Source organism: Xenopus laevis, chromosome 9_10S, assembly GCF_017654675.1.
Source record: "Xenopus laevis strain J_2021 chromosome 9_10S, Xenopus_laevis_v10.1, whole genome shotgun sequence".
Lineage (NCBI taxonomy): Eukaryota > Metazoa > Chordata > Amphibia > Anura > Pipidae > Xenopus > Xenopus laevis.
The window spans coordinates 41,792,710-41,810,331 of NC_054388.1; the positions used below are offsets into that span (position 1 = coordinate 41,792,710).

The 17,622-nt window shown below is 42.0% G+C and overlaps 1 protein-coding gene across 1 annotated transcript in view; it reads right to left on the reverse strand.

Moving 5' to 3' along the window:
* Positions 1 to 17,622, reverse strand: part of narf.S (nuclear prelamin A recognition factor S homeolog) — a 71,916-nt gene that overhangs the window by 14,700 nt on the left and 39,594 nt on the right. The gene's annotated exons all lie outside the window — the stretch shown is intronic.

The following is a 17,622-nucleotide window of genomic DNA, read 5'->3' on the forward strand; positions in this document are numbered from 1 at the left end:
ACCTAAAAACTGGTTTTGGCGAATGAAAGAAAGAAAAGAAAATTCTCAGCAACTTTCCAATATACATTCATTAGAAAGATTTCAGTGCTGTTTTAGTTCCCTTGCTGTTTTCCCCCCCCACTGGGTAAAATTTTTTTCTGGGGATAACACTGCATTTTCAATTGGTTTAAATGTATTTACATGTTTAACTACTATTGTAAACAGAATCTGCCTGGCTGCTTATAATCTCTGCACTGCTCACACATGCACACACAATATCTCAAACAATTGACCCAGCATTATACATAGTAACTAAATACCAGAGAGAGAGAGAGAGAGAGAAAAAAAAGGCAAATCGAGTTTGTTCAAAAAACTATACATAATAAAGAGAAACCTCAATTTAACATGCTCTACAGTTCCTCTCATTTGACACTTTTTTTTGTGGGTCCATCAATAAAAAATGCATAATACATGTCCCTGATTTTACACCATTTTTCTGGTCCCCTAAAAAAAAAAATAAAACTGGGGTTGTACTGTAGATTAAAAAGCCCTTTGCTGTTCTTTCTAGTAGTATCACACTATTTCATCCACCTTACTATTGAGCTTTATATATGCTAATTAGAAGCAGCCTCATTGCTTTTGGTCATCAAGAAAGATATAGATTTAGTGACCCCCAGCAGCCAGCCAGAAACTTACTATAATAAATATATTTATTTCAAAGCAGCTTAATAGGTCAGTAAGTGAGTAGATCATAGTTAATGTTAGTTACAAGGAGACCTCTTCAAAGAACAGCTGTTTGCAGTAGAATGTGCTGTACATTGCACAACCAAGCACTAGAACCAGTTATCCAGAAGGTTCCAAATTCTGGAAATGACGTCTCTCATAAACTCCATGTTATCAAAATAATACACATTTTTAGAAGGGATTTCCTATTTCTCTGTAATAATAAAACAGTACCTTGTACTTGATCCAAACAAAGATGTTAATGTTTATTTGAAGAAAAAACAACCTATTGGGTTTATTTAATGTTTAAAGTATTTTCTAGCAGACTTAAAGGGGTTGTGCACCTTTCAAAACTTTTTTCAGTTGAGTTGGTTACAGATACTGAACTTGAAATAAAGACTTTTTCCAATGACTTTCTATTCTCTATGTGTGACCGTTTTTCTAATATTGAAGTGTAAGTTTTCACCTTCTAAAGCAGCTCTGGGAGGGGGTCCACGACCCTGTAAACTGTTCTAAATTGATACATTTAATTGATATATTTCGTAATGGTGTCCCTGCTGAGCAGAATCCCTGAGTTTTATTAAAGGCAGCTGTTAGAATTGATACAACAGTTGCTAATATTCCACAGATGCTGCTGAGATATGGATCAACTAAATGTTGCAAAATTGTAACAGTACAGAATCTGCATATGAATTACTGAGCTGCCAAACTGAAAAACTTTAAACTTAAATTTTGGGTAAACGGTAAAAAATGGAGCGTGATTGAAAATAGTCTTTATTTCTGGAGAACAATCTGAAAACATTACAACTGAAAAAGTGTTTGGAAGGTGAACAACCCCTTTAAAGTATGGAGAAATAATGAAGAAAACCCCCAGGTGCCGAGCATTCTGGATAACAGGTCCCATACCTGTATATACAGTAATACAAGCTTTACAATAAACAATTAAAAAATTTTCTCCACTTGTCTAACATAGTGACCCAGGGAATCCCTTGTGTGACAACAAAACATAAAAAAAAATGGACAGAAGCACCTAGATGGTGGTCCCCTCTATGTGAGCAATTTAGCCTTAAACATTGATATATAGCCAATAATAAAAAAAAGAAGAAGTGTTTTGCTTAATAAATGTCCCAACAACAAAAACTAGTTTTTGTAAAGGAGTAAAAAGGAACTGCTATGGGCTGCAACTGTGAACCAATGATTCATGCTGGTCTAGCATCAAATTAATGGGACAATTCATAGATTTGTCTCAAGGAAAGTCTCAGCTACACAACATGTGTGTATATATGTACAGGACCTATTATCCAGAATGCTTAGGGTTTTTCTGGATAAGAGTTGCCTGTAAAGCTACCAACAAACATTTATATGGATTCATGCAGCTCAGTTACTATCAAGTATAAACTACTGTTTTATTATTACAGAGAAAAAGAATATTTTATAAAAAAAATAGTTATTTGCTTAAAATGGAGAGACAGAACCCCCCCCCAATTCTGCACTTTCTGGATATCAGGTCTCTGGATAAGGGATACCATACCTGTAGTATTACCAGCCCAGTATAACATATTCAGTGTTTTTTCTTTTTTTATGACAGGCAATATCACACCTTAGTAAACATGGCAATTCTCACTGATGTTCCTGAGCTGTCTCTAGTCCAATGCCAGCCAATGTGGCACAGAGCAGAAACAAACTCAGAAATTTTACATCTATGGCACTTGGCATGCTGGTACAGGTATGGGATCTGTTATCCGGATACCTGTTATCCAAAAATATCAGTTTACCTAGAAAATCCCAAGCACTCTGAATGAAAGGTCCCACACCTGTATTTTTGCAACAGGGCTGCAAGTTCTACTTTCCAGGCAAATAAAAGAGTTTACAATCCATTTTCTTGTTGCTCTTTGGAATATAGACCCAATTTAATCCACTGCTAGCTACAATCAGGTGTAAAGGTGACCATACACGTTAAGATCTTGTACAATTATCCCTGTTTTTAAGGGGACTGGCTGATGCAATATCGGATATCTATGTACTATGGGTTTTGGTTAGTTTGGGCATTAGGCAGGTTTGAAAAGTGACCATGCCAGCCAGTACATAGTCTATTGAAAGCTGAGGAATTGAAGAGGAGCACCTTGTGGCAGTTGTGTATGTGCTGTTCGTGCCTGTGTATGTAGAAATTCACCGGCACACAGGAATTAAGTTAGCAGGGCAAGCCCTTGCAATTTTATTAATGCAGTGAAATGTTTCAGGGCACGCCGACAACATTGCACTGCAATCATAAAATTGCAAGGGCTTGCCCTGCTAACTTAATTCCTGTGTGCCGGTGAATTTCTACGTACCTTGGCTCAGAGGTTGCCGATTCCTCTATCACCGGGCACCAGGACACGCTGTTTTGGTTTTGTGAGGTGTGCGGTTTCTCCAATTTGGCTTGGAACTGTTCATGCCTGTCTCAAAGAGCCTGGGATCAGTTCTGATCAGTTTACCATCTCCCCAGAGAGACACATCCATACCCCAAATACCTCTCCACTATCAAACCACTGAAACTGCCACATTTTGAGCTAATACCTTGTTGCTCTATTTACTTTTCAGGTACTGAAACATTTGCCTCCTGACTTTACCGACTGACTGGTATTAAAGGAGAAGGGAAGTCTGTTTGCACTTGGGGCAATGTTAGGCACCCCAAGTAATTGTATTGACTTACCAGAAACCCCGGGCCAATGCTTCTATCAGCAGAAAACTGTACCGGCCCGGAGTTATACCAGGGAGCACCATGGAGACATCTTCTTCCTGCTTCCTTTTTCTTCGTGCACAGTAGAAAGAAAAGATGAACTTTAACTTAGAAGTCGGCTATTTCGTTCAACTGCGCGTGTGTCTGCCAAGGGAAATTTGAAGAAAGAAGAGGATCGCTCCTTGGTGCTCACTAGAAAACCCCCCGGGCCGGTGCAGTTTTCTGCTGATAGGAGCACCGGCCCAGGGTTTCAAGTAAATCAATACAATTACTTGGGGGTGCCTAACATTTGCCCTCCCCCAAGTGCATGAAGACTTTCCTTCTCCTTTAATACCAGGTACCACAAGTGCCCCAAGTCTTTCTTTCTCCTTTAAAGGGGTGGTTAATCTTTAACATAAAATTTAGTATGTTATGGAATGGCCGATTCTAAACAACTTTTTAATTGGTTTTCATCATTTACTTTTTGTCGTTTTTTTAATTCATTATTTGCCTTTTTCTTCTGACTCTTTGTAGATTTCAAACAGGCGTCGCTGACCCCTTTCTAAAAAACGAATGCTCTGTAAGGCAACAAATGTATTGTTATTGCTTATTTTTATTACTCATATTTCATTTCAGGCCTCTTCTATTCATATTCCAGTCTCTTGTTCAGATCAGTGCATGGTTGCTAGGGTAATTTGGACCCTAGTTACCAGATTGCTTAAAATGCAAATTGAAGGGCTGCTGAATAAAAAGCTAAATAACTCAAAAACCACGAATAATAAAAAATGAAAACCTATTCTGTAGTTGTAAGTGAATAACAAGTGGTTATAGCTAGCAGCACTAGTCCAGATGAGGCTGAACTACAACTCCCAGCGTTGGAGAGTGTGTGTGTTGAGAGGATCAGTTCAGTCACATATGGAGGGATGTCCTTGATAAAAGCCTGGTTGAAAGCAACAGAGAACGAACAACAATAACAACATATAAAAACTAGTAAATCCATTTTCAAAATTGTACCCCCACCCCCTCAGTCCCACTGGAGTCAAGCTATCAGACTGTTTCTGAACAGCAGTCAAGCTATCAGACCATTTATTTCAATGCACACAGTCAAGCTATCAGACTATGCTTTTAGCAACAGCAAATCACATTTTCCGTGCATTCCGCCACTAGTGCCATGAAGTACAACACCACCTTACTCAGTCCACTTAGTTTGGTGAAATTTCACTGTCGAAATTTTTCGCAACACCGCCAAATATTGCAATTCACACTAAATTCTAGTCCTCATGTGCCGATTTCTGTTACCCATAGCAACAGCAAATCACATTTTCCGTTCATTCCACCACTAATGCCACGAAGTACAACACCACCTTGCTCAGTCCACTTAGTTTGGAGAAATTTCACTGTCAAAATTTATCGCAATGCTTCACCAAATATTGCAATTCGCACTAATTTCTAATCCTCATTTGCAAAGTTCTGTTATCCATAGAAACAGCAAATCACATTTTCCGTGCATTCCACCACTACTGCCGCAAAGTACAACACCACCTTACTCAGTCCACTTAGTTTCGTGAAATTTTACTGTCGGAATTTACCGCAACGCTTCGCCAAATATTGAAAATCGTACTAATTTCTAATCCTCATATGCAATGTTCTGTTATCCATAGCAACAGCAAATCACATTTTTCGTGCATTCCGCCACTAGTGCCACAAAGTACAACAACACCTTACTCAGTCCACTTAGTTTGGTGAAATTTCACTGTCAAAATTTATCGCAATGCTTCGCCAAATATTGCATTTCGCACTAATTTCTAATCCTCATATGCAAAGTTCTGTTATCCATAGCAACAGCAAATCACATTTTCCGTGCATTCCGCCACTAGTGCCATGAAGTACAACACCACCTTACTCAGTCCACTTAGTTTGGTGAAATTTCACTGTCGAAATTTTTCGCAACACCGCCAAATATTGCAATTCACACTAAATTCTAGTCCTCATGTGCCGATTTCTGTTACCCATAGCAACAGCAAATCACATTTTCCGTGCATTCCACCACTAATGCCACGAAGTACAACACCACCTTACTCAGTCCACTTAGTTTGGTGAAATTTCACTGTCGAAATTTATCGCAATGCTTCGCCAAATATTGAAAATCGCACTAATTTCTAATCCTCATATGCAATGTTCTGTTATCCATAGCAACAGCAAATCACATTTTTCGTGCATTCCACCACTAGTGCCATGAAATACAACACCACCTTACTCAGTCCACTTAGTTTGGTGAAATTTCACTGTCGAAATTTTTCGCAACACCGCCAAATATTGCAATTCACACTAAATTCTAGTCCTCATGTGCCTATTTCTGTTACCCATAGCAACAGCAAATCACATTTTCCGTGCATTCCACCACTAATGCCACGAAGAACAACACCACCTTACTCAGTCCACTTAGTTTGGTGAAATTTCACTGTCGAAATTTATCGCAATGCTTCACCAACTATTGCAATTCGCACTAATTTCTAATCCTCATTTGCAAAGTTCTGTTATCCATAGAAACAGCAAATCACATTTTCCGTGCATTCCACCACTACTGCAGCAAAGTACAACACCACCTTACTCAGTCCACTTAGTTTCGTGAAATTTTACTGTCGGAATTTACCGCAACGCTTCGCCAAATATTGAAAATCGCACTAATTTCTAATCCTCATATGCAATGTTCTGTTATCCATAGCAACAGCAAATCACATTTTTCGTGCATTCCGCCACTAGTGCCACAAAGTACAACAACACCTTACTCAGTCCACTTAGTTTGGTGAAATTTCACTGTCAAAATTTATCGCAATGCTTCGCCAAATATTGCATTTCGCACTAATTTCTAATCCTCATATGCAAAGTTCTGTTATCCATAGCAACAGCAAATCACATTTTCCGTGCATTCCACCACTAGTGCCATGAAATACAACACCACCTTACTCAGTCCACTTAGTTTGGTGAAATTTCACTGTCGAAATTTATCGCAATGCTTCGCCAAGTATTGCATTTCGCACTAATTTCTAATCCTCATATGCAAAGTTCTGTTATCCATAGCAACAGCAAATCACATTTTCCGTGCATTCCGCCACTAGTGCCATGAAGTACAACACCACCTTACTCAGTCCACTTAGTTTGGTGAAATTTCACTGTCGAAATTTTTCGCAACACCGCCAAATATTGCAATTCACACTAAATTCTAGTCCTCATGTGCCGATTTCTGTTACCCATAGCAACAGCAAATCACATTTTCCGTGCATTCCACCACTAATGCCACGAAGTACAACACCACCTTACTCAGTCCACTTAGTTTGGTGAAATTTCACTGTCGAAATTTATCGCAATGCTTCACCAAATATTGCAATTCACACTAATTTCTAATCCTCATTTGCAAAGTTCTGTTATCCATAGCAACAGCAAATCACATTTTCCGTGCATTCCACCACTAGTGCCACGAAGTACAACACCACCTTACTCAGTCCACTTAGTTTGGTGAAATTTCACTGTCGAAATTTATCGCAATGCTTCGCCAAATATTGAAAATCGCACTAATTTCTAATCCTCATATGCAATGTTCTGTTATCCATAGCAACAGCAAATCACATTTTTCGTGCATTCCACCACTAGTGCCATGAAATACAACACCACCTTACTCAGTCCACTTAGTTTGGTGAAATTTCACTGTCGAAAATTTTTCGCAACACCGCCAAATATTGCAATTCACACTAAATTCTAGTCCTCATGTGCCTATTTCTGTTACCCATAGCAACAGCAAATCACATTTTCCGTACATTCCACCACTAATGCCACGAAGAACCACACCACCTTACTCAGTCCACTTAGTTTGGTGAAATTTCACTGTCGAAATTTATCGCAATGCTTCACCAACTATTGCAATTCGCACTAATTTCTAATCCTCATTTGCAAAGTTCTGTTATCCATAGAAACAGCAAATCACATTTTCCGTGCATTCCACCACTACTGCCACAAAGTACAACACCATCTTACTCAGTCCACTTAGTTTCGTGAAATTTTACTGTCGGAATTTACCGCAACGCTTCGCCAAATATTGCATTTCGCACTAATTTCTAATCCTCATATGCAAAGTTCTGTTAGCCATAGAAACAGCAAATCACATTTTCCGTGCATTCCACCACTAATGCCACGAAGTACAACACCACCTTACTCAGTCCACTTAGTTTCGTGAAATTTTACTGTCGGAATTTACCGCAACGCTTCGCCAAATATTGAAAATCGCACTAATTTCTAATCCTCATATGCAATGTTCTGTTATCCATAGCAACAGCAAATCACGCTTTTCGTGCATTCCACCACTAGTGCCACGAAGTACAACAACACCTTACTCAGTCCACTTAGTTTGGTGAAACTTCACTGTCGAAATTTTCCGCAATGATGCGCCAAATATTGCAAGTGACACTAATTTCTCCTCAAATGCAAGGTTTTGTTACCCATAGCAACAGCAAAACATATTTCCCATGCATTCCACCACTTGTGCTATGAAGTACATCATCACCTTACTCACTCCACTTAGATCGGTGAAAATTCTGGCATCTGTGCAAGAGATCAATGTGGGACATTTTAATAAGAATCTGGGACTGTGGGCTTTGCTGTCAAAATCCGGACTGACCCACAAAAAATGGGACAGTTGAGAGGCATGACATATGGTATGGCCAGCTTCTTATTGTTCTGCTCAATGATGCAAAATGCATCAGAATAACAAGGTGAAAAGAGAAGTTTAGACTCCATAGTTCATGGAAATCAGTCAGAAACTGCGGCCCACCATTCTTGCACAGATGAGCCTATGGAGCCTAAACATGATTACATAATATAAAGGACGGACCCCTTTCTCTCCAGTGGAGAGAAGTGGGACATCCAGTATGCAAGATGGTGTGCCCTTGTCCTAAACACAGTAAGCTCAAAATACCCATACGTTGCTGAACAAGTTATGTAGTAAACAATAACTACAAAGACTACTTGGTAAAATTCAAAAATGTCTTGACAGTTGGTCGACAAAAGTAGATAATAAAGGAGGCAAATGGGGGCAACACCAAGTTAACTTTAATAAATTAAATATTTTAACTATAATCCTTTATTTTATAATAGTACATTTTAATAAAATGCTTCATAGAAAGTGTAGATAAATATTTTGTTAGAAATACAAAAAAATATCATCTACTGTAAATGCAAATCTAGAAATAGTTTAATAAAGTATTCAGTATTTCTCTAGCGGCCCACCTGTCAGTGAAGATGTCGGGTTTGTCTTCATTCACCTTTGGATTGATTATATCAGCTGGCTCCACCTTTTCCTCTCAGTTCTTTGTCCTGCCTCTGAGGTGAATGAAGGACAGATAGCAATTCTTCTTTTTGTTTATTTATAATTTTCTTTTATCTCTTACATACTCTAATCCAACTCTACAGGCATATGCTAAAACACAGCGGCACAAAAGGGACACACAGAGCTGTCCTTAGGTGCAATTGCATCACAAGGGAATCCTTGAATACGTCTCCTGAAAGACACACCGAGCTGTACGTCATATTTCCCAGACAACACACAGAGCTGTTGCTTAAGGGCTAGTCCACACGGGGAGATAGCCCTGCGTTTGCGGTCGCGGCGACAAAGCGCCGCGCCAGTCGCCGCGACCGGCGCAGGCGACAGTTTTGTATGGGCGCCTATGTAAAAACGCCTGTGCTAGCCACACGAGGCGATGCGCTTTTCAACAGTCGCCTGAAAAAGCCTGGCGAGGCATTTTCAGGCGACTGTTGAAAAGCGCATCGCCTCGTGTGGTTAGCACAGGCGTTTTTACATAGGCGCCCATACAAAACTGTCGCCTGCGCCGGTCGCGGCGACTGGCGCGGCGCTTTGTCGCCGCGACCGCAAACGCAAGGCTATCTCCCCGTGTGGAATAGCCCTTAGGGTCAGAAATAATGGGGCTCTAACTGAACACAGAGCTGTTCTGAGCTTAAGTGAGCATGGGGCATGCAGAGCTGCTTCACACTTAGCTAGCCACTGACTTATATCACAACCTTAGCCAGCCATTCTGTTTTCAAGCAGAGGAGTCACAGTCTGGGGTAACTATTGACTGTGGACTATGATAATTGGTAACCATCAGGTGCAGCTATAGCTTACAAAGACTGAACTTCCACTTTGCACCCAAAAGAACCATCCGTTTGCTATGTGACGATTCGCGCCGTATCTCCACGCCTATTCCTAACTCTTGGTGTGCCAAAGTCATTAGCGGTCGCCTCCACAGTCCACTCTTGAGCTGACAAGGCTGTAACTGCGCACTTTGCCGGAGCTTCAAGACGGGACACACTTTCCCAGGCATGACTGCGCAGTTACTGGGACCAGTGTCAGTATAGGTGACATCACTACAGTCCGTGAGTGTGTCATTGTTACCACAATACACGCATTTGACTCAAGGGTGCTTTGAATGCGATCCTGTTAACCTATGTATACCACACTAATTGCATACCCTATACCCTACTAGGTTTTACCATACCTAACTTCACCATGAAAAAAACTGACTCCCTTGAGGAACTCAGAGATGATTTACAATCTACTAAAAAGACAAAAAGAATTGAAAAATTACCTAAATGTAAAAAATTTAAACATTTTCTCTGGAAATCAGAGAGAAACTACTGTTCCGATTGCAAACACCACACAAACATTGAGAAGATGCTGGAGGCACCTGTACTATTACCACAACCCACCCAGCCTCAGATATCAGAGGGACCTGGCTCAATTTCCACTACACCCCCAATAGCCATTCCAAATACTCCTATTTCGCATACTCCTCCACAGAGCATAGTAGATAACCCCATTCCCTTACCTTGGGATCAGAACTCAGCTGTAGCCTCAGGTTCTGCACCAGTACCTAACCAAGTGAGGGAATGTTTTTAATGTATAATGAATACGGTTCAACTCAAACAAACACGCAATACAACAAAAAGTGAAAAGCACCAATTCCACAGCCTGCCTTCTCTGAGTCAGAAGAAGGATTAGCTTCAGACTCTAATTGTCGGATACTGACTCAGAGAATGATAACTCTTCCTCAGCAAATCCTGAGGTAGCCAAAAAAATACTCAGAGAAATGCTAAAACTCTAGAGATAAGATATGAAACAGTAGCTTTATCAAAAGCGGATATTACCCAAACAATTGAAACTGAATGGTCTCAGCCTGATTTCAGGCTTCATTGCCCTCACTTTTTCAAAACCTACCCGGTGCCAGAGGACCATCAAAAAAAATGGGATAAAGCACTCAGGGCGGACTCTGTAGTTGCCCAGCTATCCAGACAGACTGCATTGCCTGCAGAGGAAGCAGCATTCAAAGACCCATTGGACTGACACATGGAGTCAACTTTGAAGAGGTCTTATATTCAAGCAGCAGCAATACTTTGCCCAGCAGCAGCATCAGCAGGTTTAGCCGGAACGGCAAAAAACCTGGGCACAAGAACTGGCATGCCAGCCGCCATCATCTCGACAACAATTCCACACAGAAGTACAAAGGCTAACCACCACATTAATTTTCTTAGCTGACGCAGCTATCGAAGTGTTCAAACTAGCAGCTAAAACAGCAGCCAACACCGCGGTAGCGAGGTGCGCCCTTTGGCTCCAACACTGGTCGGGTGATGCAGTCTCAAAGTTGAGACTGCTTTTAATTTACCGGGGATTCCTTATTCGGACACAGAGCCGAATGCAGATAATTGTAAGAAACAAACTGCAGTGCTCGCACCTCAAAACAATGCTGGCACAGCTTAGAGTGGATATAACGGACTCCAAAACTACCGTACGTGAGTTAAAGGCAGACATACAGGCCTTAGCTACATGCACTGACCACATAGAGAACAATAGACCAAGTAGATGCACAAGACTCCCTTATCTCAGCATTGCAATTCAAAATAGGGGATCTGGAGGATCGCTCCAGAAGGAATAATATCAGTCTGAGAGGAGTACCAGAGGACATTACACAGCTACTGCTCTGCCAATACGCACAAAACTTCATACTGTCAGCACTGCTAGAAAGACTTGCAGATCACCTCCTTATTGACAGGATCGATAGACTCCCTAAGCCAAAAACCGCACCAAATATGTCATACTGAGAATTCACTTCTACCACACTAAAGAAGAATTGCTGCAATTCATGAGGAAACAGAAATCTCTCCCCCAACCTTATGAGAAAATACAAATCTTTGCAGACCTCTCTCCAACCACGCTTGCAAAGCAGCGTGAACTCAATAACACAAGCCCTGCAAGCCCATGGAGTACCATATAAATGGGGCTACCCAATGAATCTAATAATACAATGGCAAGAAACACAAAATCATCACAACACATCACAAGGACCAGATACTGTAACTGTGAAAAATAAACATGATTGCAGCAGCTATAGCCTCTAACAAGAATAGAGGCATAACAATACTGGCAAAACCTAACTTGAATATACAAAGTACAATGCAACTGGCATATCCCAAAGATAGATGCCTTGCAATAATATGTACCTTAAACCAACAACAATATACGCTGGTAAACCTCTATGCTCCCAACAACAGCCAAACCTATTTCTTTAGACAATTACTAGAAAAACTATCACCCATACAGCAAGGTACACTAGTAATTGGAGGAGATTTCAACACTATACTAGACCCTGAAATGGACAGTACCCCCCAGGCTTCCAACCTACCCAAAGTGTACAGATGCAAAGTTATCAAAGAGGCTAGGAACAAGATTACTGATTCAGCACAATCTATATGATGTCTGGAGAGTCCAAAACCATATTATAAAGGACTATACTTATTACTCTCCACACCATAAATAACACACAAGAATAGACTTATCCTTAGTACAACCTCAGACATTAAACCAAATAACACACAGCTCCATCAAATCTGCAACCTGGACACATCACTCAGCAGTAAATTTCACTCTAGAAGAAAAACATCAATTTTCCACCAGGACAACTTGCAGATTAAACAACTCACTCCTAAATGACCCCACACTAACTGACCAAATACCCAAAGAAATTGACCACTACTTGATAAAAAAACACACCCAAGGAATAAGCAATTTCTCCCTGAGTTGTGCATATAAGGTGACTGTCAAAGGGCAACTCATAAGCATAGCTACAACTAAGCTAAGGCCAAGCAGAAACAACTACTACTCCACATCAATGAACTAGAACAAGAAACCTACAGTTCTCCTTCTCCCACCACGCAACACAATTATCTAAACTTATAGAGGAATTCAACATCCTAGTCCTCCAGAGATGTCAGAACCAGCTACTCAAATTTCAAAGCCATACCTAAGCTATGGACAATACAGCACATGCAGCCCTAAAGAAGCAACTGATCAGGCAGGCCGCCCAAAATAATATAGCCAAAATACAAGCAACAAAGCAACAAATCAGGAAATTAAAATAGTTAATACCTTTGCCCAATTTTATTCTCACCTATACAACCTGAAAGACCTAGCACTACCCTTTACCAGAGATATTCGGTCATTCCTAGATACATTGCAACTCCCTGCTATCCGACAGGAAGCAACAGCTTTAATCCTACAAACGGAAATCCTAGCCACCATCTTTCAGGACTTACCTGTTCTCAAACCCTGGTCTGATTGATGAACCGTATCTGCATTAACCTACTCAGTCACTGGGGGTTTTCAGTGTGGATGTGGGTTAACTATCCTGTTGGTCATGGGTCTCTCTCTGCCTGCTGGTCTCTCCCTCCGCCCAACTCATTTTCATCATGTGTTACCAATTATTCAATTAAGGGACTTTATAAGCCCATTGGGAGCAACCCCTGGTTGCTTGATTATTGAAGCCCTTTCGCCAGTTCTAGCGGTGGTCTGTTCCTGTGTTCCTTTATTCCTGATTCCTGCTGGAGTTTCCTGATTCCTGCCATAGTTACTGAGTCCCTCCTGGTTCCCTGTTCCTGCGCCATGCCTGTGGTTCCTCTACTCCTTTTACCATTCCTTAATTGGATCTCCTAGTATTGACCTCGGCCTGCCCAAGCATTGATCCCCTAGGCCAACAAACACGGCAAGCCCAACATATACAAGGCCTCAAAATTGGACCTACTGAATACAACATTCAGCTATTTTCCGATGATGTGGCCCTAATCCTTACAAACCCATGTACGGCACTACATACTATTCAACTTCAAAAGACTATCCCACTATAAGCTCATTATGTCCAAAACCCAGGCACTCCCCATCCACATGGCGCATACTGAACTGCAGAGATTGAAAGGAGACTACAACATGGACTGGCAAGATACCTCTATTAAGTACAGGGCCACTCCAGCCATGAGGCAAGGTGAGAATTTTGCCTCAGGCGGCACAGAGCGGCCAGTTACCAGGGTCGGAAAAAAGCCACCTCTGGTAACTTTAAGAGCCGAATTTCCATTTTTTAAAACGGAAATTCAGCTCTTCTAGTGCAGCAAGCGCAATAGCGCTCTCTACAATAGCTATGCCCCCCCTCCTCCACCCGCTCCAACAATAGAAGTTAGAAGCACCGAGTGGGGAGGGGGCGGCATCGGGGCTGCTGTCTCAGGTGGCAGCAGCCCCTGAAACATGCCTGATTAAGTATCTAGGAATCAACATCACAGCTAACCCCAGTGATCCCCAACCAGTAGCTTGTGAGCAATATGTTGCTCCCCAACCCCTTGGATGTTGCTCCTAGTGGCTTCAAAGCAGGTGCTTATTTTTTAATCCCAGGCTTGGAGGAAACTTTTGGTTGCATAAAAAACTGTAGTTTTGCCAAATAGAGCTTTCTGTAAACTGCCAGTTCACATAGTTCACAGCCCTTCATTGGCATCTTCGGGAACTATTTTCATGCTTATGTTGCTCCCCAACCCTTCTTACATTTGAATGAAATGTTGAAAAAGGTTGGGGATCCCTGCTCCATACCAACAGAATTTTGCATCAATATTGCAAGACTGAATGAACTGCAAGCCTGGAAAACTACCTTTGTGTCCTGGCTAGAAAGGATAAATGCAATAAAAATGCTGATGCTCCCCAAGATATTATATAAGCTCCAAGCACTCCCAATACCATTAGGAAATGCCTTCTTCCAACCACTGCTGAGACTCCTCATGTCATTCATCTGGGGCCCAATTAAGCCAAGGATCGCTAAAGACATTATGTATACAAACAAGAAAAAAGTGGGCCTGGCGTGCCCAAACCTACAAAACTACTACAGAGCAACACTGTTGAACCAACTAGCAGACTGGGAACTTCTCCCAAACACAAAAAGCTAGGTGGACCTAGAACACTGGATTTACAAAAATCAAACTAAATAAGCCATAACAACACATTTATGGTCACAAGACAAAAGACCACAGTCAAGCAAGGACCCACTGCCACTACCAATGAAAGCAACACTACAAGTATCGCAAACCACAAAATCAACAGCAACTCTGGTCCAGTTCCCAGAGGTCTTAGCCCCATTAATAACATTAGAAGGGGCTATACAGGACTTAACCCTGACCACGTGGACTCAAGCAGGATTACAAACAATGGGGGACCTATACAACCAAGAAGGCATTAAAACCTTCACAACAATCCAAAGCAATTATGGGCTCCCCAACAACCAACTATATACAGTATATACCTACGAATGAGACACTACCTCCAAGCTAATAAATTACTAGCAACTTCACCCCCTACACCAGCGGTGCCCAGGATGTCAATCACGGTCTACCAGTAGATCCCATTAATGTTCCTGGTAGACCGCGACATGTCCTTGTGATTGGACTGACCGCCGCATAACAACTGCCTCTGTCGCTGTTACAAGCCTGGACTGCTCTCTCCCCACGGCTCCTCGGTGGACTCGCCAGCAATGCACACACAAATATCCGGGTATGGAAAGTTCAGTCGCCATGACGACTTTGCCAGCTCTGGAGGACTTTCACCAAAGCTTCCTGGCAGTGCCTTTTAGGAAACTGGAAAAACAGTAGTGTTTGTTATTTTGCTTCCTTTTTCAATGTGGTGGTCATGGGTATGTCACAGTAGCTTTGCCTGCAAATGCATCCGGGACTTTGCTGAGAGCCACTGACGTTTCATCCCACCCCCGCCAAAAACCGCATATGTGTCCGGGGCCTTATTAAACCATCAAGGTAGATCTCCTGATGGGGGCCAGGTGTCGAGAGTAGATCCCATAAAAAAAGTCCCAGACACTCAAAGCTTAAACGGTTTTTACTTAAACCTCTTCCTGGTGCGAAAAAAGAGGGAAGATTCAGGCCAGTACTCAACCTGAAACCGCTCAACCCAATAGCAGCCAACCAATAATTCAAAATGCAATTAGTCCAGACAGTAATCGCAGTAAACCACACAATACAGGGACTATGGTCCCCAGAGGAGAGCATATTACTTGGGATGCACCAAATCCAGGATTCGGTTTGCGATTCGGCCTTTTTCAGCAGGATTCGGATTCAACCGAATCCTTCTGCGCAGCTGAACCAAATCCGTATTTACATAATTAGGGGCGGGGAGGCAAATCGCGTGACTTTTTGTCACAAAACAAAGTAAAAAAATGTTCCCCTTCCCACCCCTAATCTTTTGCGAAGGATTCGGAGGTTCGGCCGAATCCAAAATAGTGGATTCGGTGCATCCCTACATATTACCCATTAATATCTAAGAACTCATGGCAATCGCCCTGGCGCTGGAGGGATGGTCCACGTTGTTGAGAACCCATAAAATCAGAGTGCAATCGGACAATACCACAGCCGTGGCATATATCAACAAGCAGGGAGGGACACATAGTAAATTGGCCATGAAGGAACTGTCCCGAATCCTCAGGTGGGTGGAGCAGATGGTACCGGCAATATCTGCAATATCCATCGGTGGAGTACAGAACTGGCAAGCGGACAACTTAAGCAGATTGACTAAGAAGAATGGTCGTTAAACAACAAAGTGTTCCTACAAGTAAGGCGCAAGTGGGGAATGCCAGAGGTGGAAATGCTAGCGTCCAAACTCAATTGCAAGGTCCCACGCTATTGCGCAAAGATGAAGGACCTCAAGGCAGTGTTCATAGTTATGCTTGTCCCGCCTTGGAACTTAAAGATGGTATATGCATTCCCTCCACTCCCCAAACTACCCAGAATAATCAGAAAGATGAAATTCAGCAGCACCAGCACGATCCTAATAGCACCAGACTGGCCCAACAGAGTATCGTAAACAGACTTCATTCAGTTATCAGTAGCAAGACCCTGGTAGAGACCCAACCTTCTCAGGGCCCCCTCAATCATCCAAATCTACCCATGCTCCATTTGACAGCCTGGCTCTCGAGGCCAGCTGGTGGACCCAACACAGGTTTTTCGCAGAACGCAACAGATATATTACTTCAGGCACGTAAGTCGCCCATGGGTAAAGCATACTACAGAGTGGCGCACCTTTCTTACCTGGTGTGACCTACACCACATACATTTGCAGACTGCATCCAACCATTCTGTAATAAAAATTTCTCACTGAAGGTTTCCAAAAATGACTTAGTCTACACATGCGGAAGACCCAGGTCTCCGCCTTTCGACTCTCACACTCACTGGGCAGACGACACTGCAATCCAACAATTCTTCAAGGGGTTGGCCTGTAAGAGACCACCCCTGAGAGAGAACCATTACCAACCTGGGACTTGCCACTAGTGTTAGCTGCCTTGCAACAGCCCCCATTTGATCCACTCCCGACATGCAACCTCAAATGGCAATCTCTCAAGGTAACTTTCCTCATAGCTATAACAAGCAAATGAGTGTTAGAGATTGCCACCCTCTCCTTTAAGCAACCATGGCTCACCATCCACCAGGAAAAGGCTGTACTCAGAACCATTTCTGGGTTCCTCCCTAAAGTGGTGTCAGAACTTCATATGAACCAAGACATTATTTTACCATCATTTTGCCCAACACCGACAAATGCAAAAGAAAAACTAATACACAAATTGGATGTAGTTAGAGCTTTTTACCTAAAGCGATAAGTGGCCTACCGCCGCTCTGACAATCTTTTTTTCTCCTACTCCTTTACACACAAGGGTAGAGTTATTTCTAAGAGAACTATTGCATGTTGGTTGGTAGAGACCATTAATATGGCCTACGACCATAAAAAAAAAGGTCCAGACCATTCGTAGTGAAGGCTCATTCCACTAGAGCACAAAGTACTTCCTGGGCGCTGCAAAACATGGCAACAGCAG